Source organism: Opisthocomus hoazin, chromosome 4 (genome assembly GCF_030867145.1).
Source record: "Opisthocomus hoazin isolate bOpiHoa1 chromosome 4, bOpiHoa1.hap1, whole genome shotgun sequence".
Taxonomy (NCBI): domain Eukaryota; kingdom Metazoa; phylum Chordata; class Aves; order Opisthocomiformes; family Opisthocomidae; genus Opisthocomus; species Opisthocomus hoazin.
In genome coordinates, this window is record NC_134417.1 from 41579313 (window position 1) to 41588448 (window position 9136).

Consider the following 9136-nt stretch of genomic DNA (forward strand, 5'->3'; position numbering starts at 1 on the left):
GAATGAACAAGAGTATCTACGGAGCTAGAGTCAAGACGTAAGGGTGTGTGCAGGGTGCCAGAGGAAATGCAATCATCTTGGTCCAGCACTGTGAAAACTCTGACACAAACCAAAGTGTTACTGAATATAGCACATAAGAACAAAGATTAAGGAGGATTTTCACAATGCTATACTTCTAGATATCAAGCCTAAAACACAGGATAATTCCAGCTAATCCAGACACTCATACTTTGCTCCTAGAGAGGATGACATCCCACACCCCCTCCTCTCTCTAAAAGCCACATTATTTAAGCCTCTTTGTGTGCCTTGAGTCTCCTCATTTTGGCAATCCAGGCAGAGAAACAACCTTAGATTTTTACAGAAGTTTGTTTTCTGTATCACCCCATAAATACTCACACTGTGGAGGGGAAGGAGCAGAGGTTCAGAGGGCTATGAGAGATGTTTGCACTGTCCCTGCACAGTCTTGCACCAAAATTTGCCACTGTGGACCAAGCAAGACGAGAGACAAACCTGTCAAGAACTCACAAAAAAACCCCAGAAGCCTCTTCTACACTTTTCTACCATCCTAGGACTTATTTACAGACTACATCTAGGCTTATTTACATATCCCCCTAAAAGGCGGACCCTACACCTAAGCCAGAAACAAAACACAGCGAGATAGGAAACAAAGGAAGAAAAACCTGACGCTGAAAGTAAAAGCTAAGGTCTGAGGGCTACGCACCCTGACTGCAAGAGATCAAAGACAAACTCTTTTCCAAACATGGTTACAGGTATATCTACAACATCTACCCTCACAAGGCCCTCAGGTACCGTGAGCTGGAATAAATTAATAATTTCTCAGTCAACGGGCACTACTCAGCATCTTGACTTTGTGTTTCTACAATCAGGCTCAGTCTTGCTTCCAACTGAAAGAGCCTTGCCACCATCCCTGCAGTGTCACTGTCCCTGCTGTGGCTTCTGCATCCATAGGTTTGGTGCTGGTAGGCTGAACCCCCACAGTGTCCTCAACTGGGGGGGCATCTCCCCCCGTCGGCATGGCAGAGGGTCGAGCAGCGTGCGGTGTAGGTTGAGCAACCGCGCCTGAGCTCTCTGGCTGCGTGGGCTTCCTGACACCTTCCTGTCCCACGAGCGCGGCCCTGGGAGCTGAGCAGTGCAGAGGGGCTGCTCTTGTTGCTGGCCCCTCGACCCCACCACCGCCCCACGGCTCCTGACTCAGCTCTCTTGGCTGCAGGAGTTTGCTCTCAGGTGTCGCATCCTTTGGCGGCTCACCGGACCTGAAATGACCATGCTTCCCCGCAAGATATAAGGCTCGTTGGTTTGGGCTTGTTATTTTTCAGTTTTGCTTTGAAATCTCTTTCTGCTGACGGTCATTCTCTCAGGTACCAGTCACATCAGCAGTGCTATTAATTCTCATTGTGAACAGTGTATATAATTTCCCTGTGTTGGTTCTGTCAGCAAAGCAGCTAAGCTCCTGGGGCAGAGAAGCAATTAATTTTGTAACACAGGGCTGCTTTGTATTCAGGACTCGGTTCAACAAAGCACTTAAGCAAAGGAACAATGACTGACCTGAATGGGAATATTAGTGCTTAAAGTTAATTTTGTGCTTTCAAAATTGGGCTTTATATCATGCCAATCAAATCATTAATCTACCCAATTACAAGCTCCAGCTAACAAATACATGCCCTGGACTTTCTTTCCTCAAAAGGGGAAACAGATGCAGTTAGGGCATTAAAAAAGCTATCAACATTCAGTAGTAACGTAGCAAAGACTAAAAAATGTGTTGGCTTGCTCCTTTGTAACTTTTACCAGTCAAAAAATGTGGTGTACCAGCACCTCGGTGACAATAAGTCAAATGCTTTAGTGAACAAATGGACTATATATTAATAGCCAGACAGAGTTTTGCTTCTTCCTTGAGGCAGTCTCAGTGGAATCCGAAAACTAAGTATTTTTTGACATCACAGGAGTTCTGAGATTTTTAGTACGCATCGTAGTAAGCCCACCAAAAGGTACATCTGAGCGACAGCAGGCTTAACTGCGGAGGGAACAGCAGGAAAGGCAGGATGCTGTCCGCAAGGTTATGCAGATAGCGCTGAAGACAGTGATTAGAAGTGATACGTAGTTGTGAAGTGAAGTGCCTGGGTATGTTCTCACACAGGCATAGGCTACAAGCAGGCTCATGAAACTAATCAGCAAATGATACCTTATCCTGTACAACTGTACTTAGACTAACCACAGAGACATACTAACCCAAATAAACAGATAATCTTCTTGATTAAACCACATGCTTCTATAGGAGAAGACTAGAAGGTCAAAACTTTCAACTCTTTCAAGAAAAACTGATGGACAAAAAACTGTGATGCAGCTGCGATTCATACGGCAAGCTACTGGCTCACAACATCCTTGTTTGCCATGCTATTACTGAGGTCTGCGATGAGCAGCCCTGCTAGGCTGTCATTTTTCAGAGACAGTCTCTGAGGAACTACAGATGCTAAAGGTAGATGGGGTGCTCCATGCTAATCTATGGGATTCAGTAAGCTGGACCAAATTATTGCTGCGGTCCTTGTCTGACCTGTGAGAGCTGGCTTTATTTTCACTAGTCCCTAGGTTAATTTCTCAGTGTAATTTTAAACAGAAGAATGACTTTGCTGTTGCTTCTGTGGCTGTTTTAGATTCATCATGTAGCTTGGCTTTGTGCCTCTTCACAGTTTAGAAATGATCTTCTCCACGTCAGCCTCTAGGAACGGGTTAGTGTAGTGCGCTGAAGCCTTCTTTGGAAGTCCGCTGACATGACCGCAAAACGGGAACTAGAAAGCTGGCTGTTACGATAATTAGCATGCAGTTTTAGTTGTGTAGGTGTGTGATGTGTTAGCAGAGAGTGTTCATTTTTAGTTCAGACCTCTAAACCGCATTCAGCTACATTCAGCTATGGACTATGAAACAAGACTGTCTAAGCCAAGACATTGCTGTGTTCATGTATGTATGTGTGTGTGAATATATGCGTGTGAAAGTGTAGAGAGGAAAAAACCAACAGGTGCCTAAGATTAGATACTTTTGGCTTTGCATCCACTTCTGAGAAGACCTAGAGATGGGAACAGCATCCAGCCTTCCAGGAAGAAGCCACATCTTGACTGCAGAGGGAGTAGGAGTGAAGCCTTAAGACTCTTTTCCCATAGGCAGGGTAGTACAGAGGGCCAGTGATTGAAGCAGTAATGGTGTAGGAGGTGAGACAAGAGGCCTAGGTGGTTAGGAGGATGTTGTCTTGGCTCAGTTTAAAACAGCAAGAGTTATTTCCTTGAAGAAGCTTTACCTTAACTGCCAGCTCAGACTGTGAGCTCTGTCAGGCAGTGATCAGCTCTCAGCAGTGTACGAAATGCAGCCAGTGCTATGGGGCTCTCAGGATGAATGCCCCGCCCCGAGCACATCCATAATGATTTGAATTTTAGAAGCTATGGCTAAAATTAAAGAAGTTTAGGTTCAATGTTCAGCTGACTGAACAGGAAGTATCAGCCTGGTCTTCCCATTCATTAGCTCTCCGAGAAACATCACCAAAACAGTGTGACTGTGAGGCACTGGAACAGGTTGCCTACAGGAGTTGTGGATTACCCCTCCCTGGCAGTGTTGAAGTCCAGGTTGGATGGGGCTTTGAGCCACCTGGTCCAGTGGAAGATGTCCCTGCTCATGGCAGGGGGGTTGGAACTGGATGATCTGTAAGGACCCTTCCATCCCAAACCATTCTTTGATTCTATAATTCTGTGATTCTGTGATTCTGTGAAACAAGGGAGACACAGTCTTCAGGCTGAGAATCCCAGACAGGCCTGGTTAACCGTAGCAGCTTGCTGGCTGCTGTAGTGCCATCCCTCTCCCCCTCTCCATCCTCCCAGCATTTAGCAAATTGAAAATGCTCTTTCCCAAACGAAGGAAGCTGGCTCTGAGAAAAATCTAGACAGAGAGAGTTGGGCTTGTTCCGCTCAAATTTCCCCATTCCCTGACTTTTGAGTGTCCGATTTTGCAGTCTCAGTGGTGTCGTATTCCTGATTTCATGACTTTACTTCTAATTTCTTTTTGCTCCTTCTGATCCTTTACTTGTTATGGCTGCCGTCTTTCTTCAAGATATCACTGGCTCTTTACATATCATGTACTTCATCCTGTGAAAGTACTGGGCTACCACTTGCAATCACTCACAAGACAGCTTTCCTGTCCTCCAGAGGAAGGTGAAATCTTGTGGTTGCCAGGTGCAGAGGGCCTCACTTGAACAGGGCAAGGGTTTCGACTGTTCTGCGGTGCAGGTGTCCGTTGCATTTGGGCAGCTGAATAATCATTTATATTTTGTTTATCCAAAGATTTCTTGGTAGCGTATGGGTAAAAAAACCCCACATCTGATTTCCTCACTTCTCTGCATCCATCATGAATTTTTGAAGTGCAATTTCATTGTTTATTCAATAGTATTTTTTTTAAATCCTTTGTTATTTCCATCTCTGTTTGCTCAGAGAAGAGTGTCTGCCATGAATTCTCAGTCACTGGATGCCTGCACCTTGTTTTTAATAGACACAATGCTTAAAGTACTTCGGCTTCTCTTCCATGTGGTTGGAAAGACTTGATATTCCTGGGATTTTTTGTTTTTTTTTAAGCTAGATTTGACAACCATGACAGCCACATGACAGCATCTGAACTGGGATAAAAATAGAGATAATTTTATGCTTTACTTGGGTTAACTTTTCACCTCAGACAGTTCCCAGAGGCACAGCCCATTGCTTAAGGCTGGGAATTCTCCGAGGAAACCAGGACTTCTGTGCTTGTTCCAGGAAAGCAGAAAGACAAAAGGTGACTTCAGCACAGAAAGCTTTGGAGTTCCTTGCATTTACATTTTGCTTTGCAAAAGTGAGTCATAAACTTTTGCAGCAAAGGAGCTGACATGCTGCAAAATTTCAGGACATCTCTCTTGCTCTGAGTGATTTCACTGCTGCTAATATCTGATCTACCTTTCTTGTGTCTAAGCTGCTTCCCTCTCCTCACTGACCAAAGACTTTGACCACATTTCACTGACAAACTGCACAGCAAAACCCAAATGGCAGGATATAGATTGTCATTGCCTCAAAACCAGATCTGTCTGCCCGTAGGCAAACTTGTTCCCAAGCATGGCCACCACAATAGCAGAAGCAAAGGATGCTTTCTATTTCGTTCTCTGCACAGCATCGCACAGCACAACTAACCAGCTTTGTTCTTCCAACATTGCAGCAAAAAACGTCATCCTGCACTGCAGGAAAGATAAACCCTCCAGAGAATTCATTGCCAAGGTGGATAACTCAAGGCTTCGGCAGCTTCTCTTGAGCACTGCCTGCTGCTCTTCTGTCTTGTGGAAGATACAAGAAATATTTGTAAAACAGATACATGCCTCTTCTGGCTGGTAAAGGTCAGCTAAAATCAACTGTGCCCTGTTCTAGCACAAGTTGTTCACTTTTTCCTCTAAGAAGGCAAATCATTGGCTTTTCTGAAGAAGTTCAATAAACTTTTCAGGGTTCAAATAGTCTACACATGAGACCTTAATAGTTATCACTGTATCACTAAACTTGGATTCCAAGGGAAAAACATTGGAGAAAATAACAAAAACTCAATGCAAACAATAAGCATCTACCATATTTACAGAATAATTCTGGTCAGGTCTATAAAATAGAGAGTATTTGTACAAATTACTGAAGACATCTTCTTGTAAGTTGGGGTGACTCTTGTCTCCTTGCAGCCTTCCTCAATTTACACTGTACTCTATTGCTCACTCACTTGCATAACTTTTCTGGAATGTCGCAATGGGCAGTGTCTCTCAAAGGCTTATCTGCTGTCCTCCTCTTCATTTCTCAAAGAGATACTCAGAAGCAATGAAGAGATGTCCTCTGATCTGCTCTCAACAACACGCCAAGGGTAGATGCTTGCAACTCCCGTTTTCATCAGATGCAACTGCAGTCCTCGCAGAGATGTTGTACTGCACAGAGTAGGAAACAATACTTAGCTGAAGACTCACTGGCTCAAGCCATTTGTGTCCAGCAGCACTTTGATGCTGCTAGCATTTTCTTCTTCACAATGCATCAGACATTTATTTTATAGGAGGTTGAAAAGGTTTTGCAGCCTATGGTATGGCGTAGCACATAGAACAGATATTTGGTTGAACTTCTGGTCCATTGATACATAGTTTCTGAATGCTAGAGAAAGGCTATGATAACTCAAGTGGCAACTGCCAAGCTTTGATGTTGTTCTGATTATAATAACTTTCTCCAGCTATTTAGAAATTGGAAGAAAGCGTTATCACATTCATATGCTTTTGACCCTTCAAAAATTGCTACCCTTGAGCTGAAAAAGAGCCAAATATTTCTCATCTGAAAAGGCTGGGGAGGAGCAGCAAAGAGAATAACAGTCAGGTTGTCAGGAGGTGCGGTCTGTTCTCGTGACAACGACCTTGTCTTCACACCTGCCCCCACACAATTTCCCTGTCCCGCTTTGCTCCATTTCTACCCTGTATCCTTAATCCTCACCTCACCATGGTGTAAGACACTATTTGGACACAAGAAAAAAGAACTCGACAGCAAATAGAGGAGAAAAGCCATGAAAGCTAAATGCTGTTTTGACTACATATTTACTTAAGCGTTTTTCTCTCTTCTAGTGGTTCTGTAGTCAGTGCGAAACTTTGTACAGTTCTGTTTCTTTTCTCTGGAAGTGATAGTATGTATTAGGCAGTTTTCTCTTGTAAAGATCAAGGAGGCAGTTGAAGGCTTTTGGGTTTCTGGTGTGATTTATTGATGGGCATGGTCAAGCTATCAGGACAAATTACTCTCAAAATCAAGCACATAAGCAACAGCTGTTGGCTTACTGCTGTATTTTTTACTGCTTACCTGAGAGATGTTTTACTCTGGAAGAAGCATAGACATGTCTGTGCCTGCAGAGATCCAGCCTTGGGACATGTTGCAGGAGGGCTGCCAGCCATTGTGATGCAAACAGTGGGAATGCTGGGAAGGTTCCATGACGGATGCCAGCCTTGTCTACACCTTCACCACTGGCCACCAACACCATAGACTGCTCACAGACCACATCCCACAGGTCCCAATCTATGGGACCTGATCTTCATCCAAGATTACTGAGAGTTGCTGTTACAAGGATACTCTCATTCACCTTTGGAAGGCTGAGGCAATTGGTTCTGGGACAAATCTGTCTGGAAATGTTACCCAGGCTCACAAAAGATGCAGGGATTTGGAACACTCAGGAAGGAATAACTGAGGGCGAATCCTTCCTGACCAGCCTGATTGCCTTCTACAATGTTACCCCTGGCTCAGTGGATGACGGGGGAGCAGCCCATGTTGTGAACTTTGACTTTAGCAAGGTCTTTGACACAATATTCTATAGTATCTTTATAGCCAAATTGGTGAGGTATGGCTTGGAAGGATGACAGCAAATTGGGTGGAAAATTGACTTGCTAACTAGGCTCAGAGTCTTGGGATCTATGGTATGAAGTTTGACTGGTGATCAGCTGCTAGCAATGTTTCTCATCTGATATTGAAGGTCCATACTGTATTAATGATTTGGCTGATGGGATGGAGTGCACCCTCAACTGGTTTGAGAACTGTGCCAAATTAGGGCAGGTGGCTGGTATGCCAGCAAGGGCAGGGATGAAGGGCACTCAGGGGGACCTGAACAAGCTGGAAAACAGGTTGACAGGAACTTCACAACAGTCAGTAAAAGCAAATGCAAAGCCCTGCACCTGGGAGAGAATAAACCCATGAAACAGTACAGGCTGGGCACTGCCTGTCTAGAAAACAGATTTGCAGAAAAGGATCAGGGGGTACATGGTAGAGAAATTGAATATGAAGCCTGGCAGCCAAGAAGGCCAACCACATCCTGGGCTGCATTACCGAAAGCACAGGCAGATCTTATCGCTCTCTCCAACTGCCTCATGAGAGGCAGCAGAAAAAGATGGAGATGGATGCTTCTCAGAGGTACATAGCTGTAGACAAGAGGCAATGGATATAAGCTGCAGCATGGAAAATTCCAATTAGCTGTCAGGAAAAAAATATTTTCATTATGAGGGTGGTAAACTATTGGAATAAGGGCCCACAGACAATGGGATGTCCATTCCTGGAGATATTCCACTGCACCAGGCATGGTGCAACCTGACATAAGCTGGCCCTGCTTTGAGTGATGGGTGAAAACAGATGACCTCCAGAAGTCCATATCCTGTATTTCCCTAGGACTCTGCAAGTAGATCAGTATTTAAAAGCCACGGATAAAGATACATTCCCAGGGAAAGTGCAAACTTTACTGCTCTAAGCAGCAAAGTCTCAGGGATATTTAATGCTCCATAGAAGTGCTGAGGATGAGCAGGTCCTTAAAAATTTGTGGCTGCTTTTTGCTTGAGGCAACAGTGAGGTTATTAGAATTCACAGGTTAATGTGAAAAGTTTAGTTCTGGAAACCTTCCTTACTGTAACTGAAAGGTAAAATACAACCTACAGGCTAAAGCATAGGACACAACATTAGGAGAAAAGTAGTGTGATTCTGATTCAGTGGCAGACTTGCTAAATGACTTTGGAGAAATTATCTGAACTTTTTTATGCCTTACCTTCACAACACGTAATACAAGACCAGTAGGATATTGCACAACTGAGACAAATTCAACATTGTTTTTAATTTTTGTGTTTAGGTGTAGTGGAAAATATTGCTGTACTTTTTATTTGATGAAAGGTATTACTATGTCTTTTTTATATTGAACTGGTTGTAAGTTTCAAACCACAGATCACTAAAATCTTACAAGAATATTTTCTAAGCTCAACCAGTAGTTGCAGCAATAGCTTCCTTAATAAACCCTAAAAAGAACAGTTAGACATTGCTAGGGAGAGTATTACATTTTCTCGAACTATTGCTTTTTATCTTGTAGAATCTTAACATAGGGATAGAACAGAACATTTAACGAGCTTTTGGATTTAAAAGTCCTCAAGCATATCTTCTAACTTGGAAGAATGAGAACATCCTTACTCTGAACACTTTTATTATTCATACTGAAACTCCAGCGACTGTGTCTTTAAGTTTTTGAAGAGAAAGGAGTTTTTCCTGCTACTACTTGCACGGCCAGGGTTTGCAGCAGAATTGCTTCACCACTG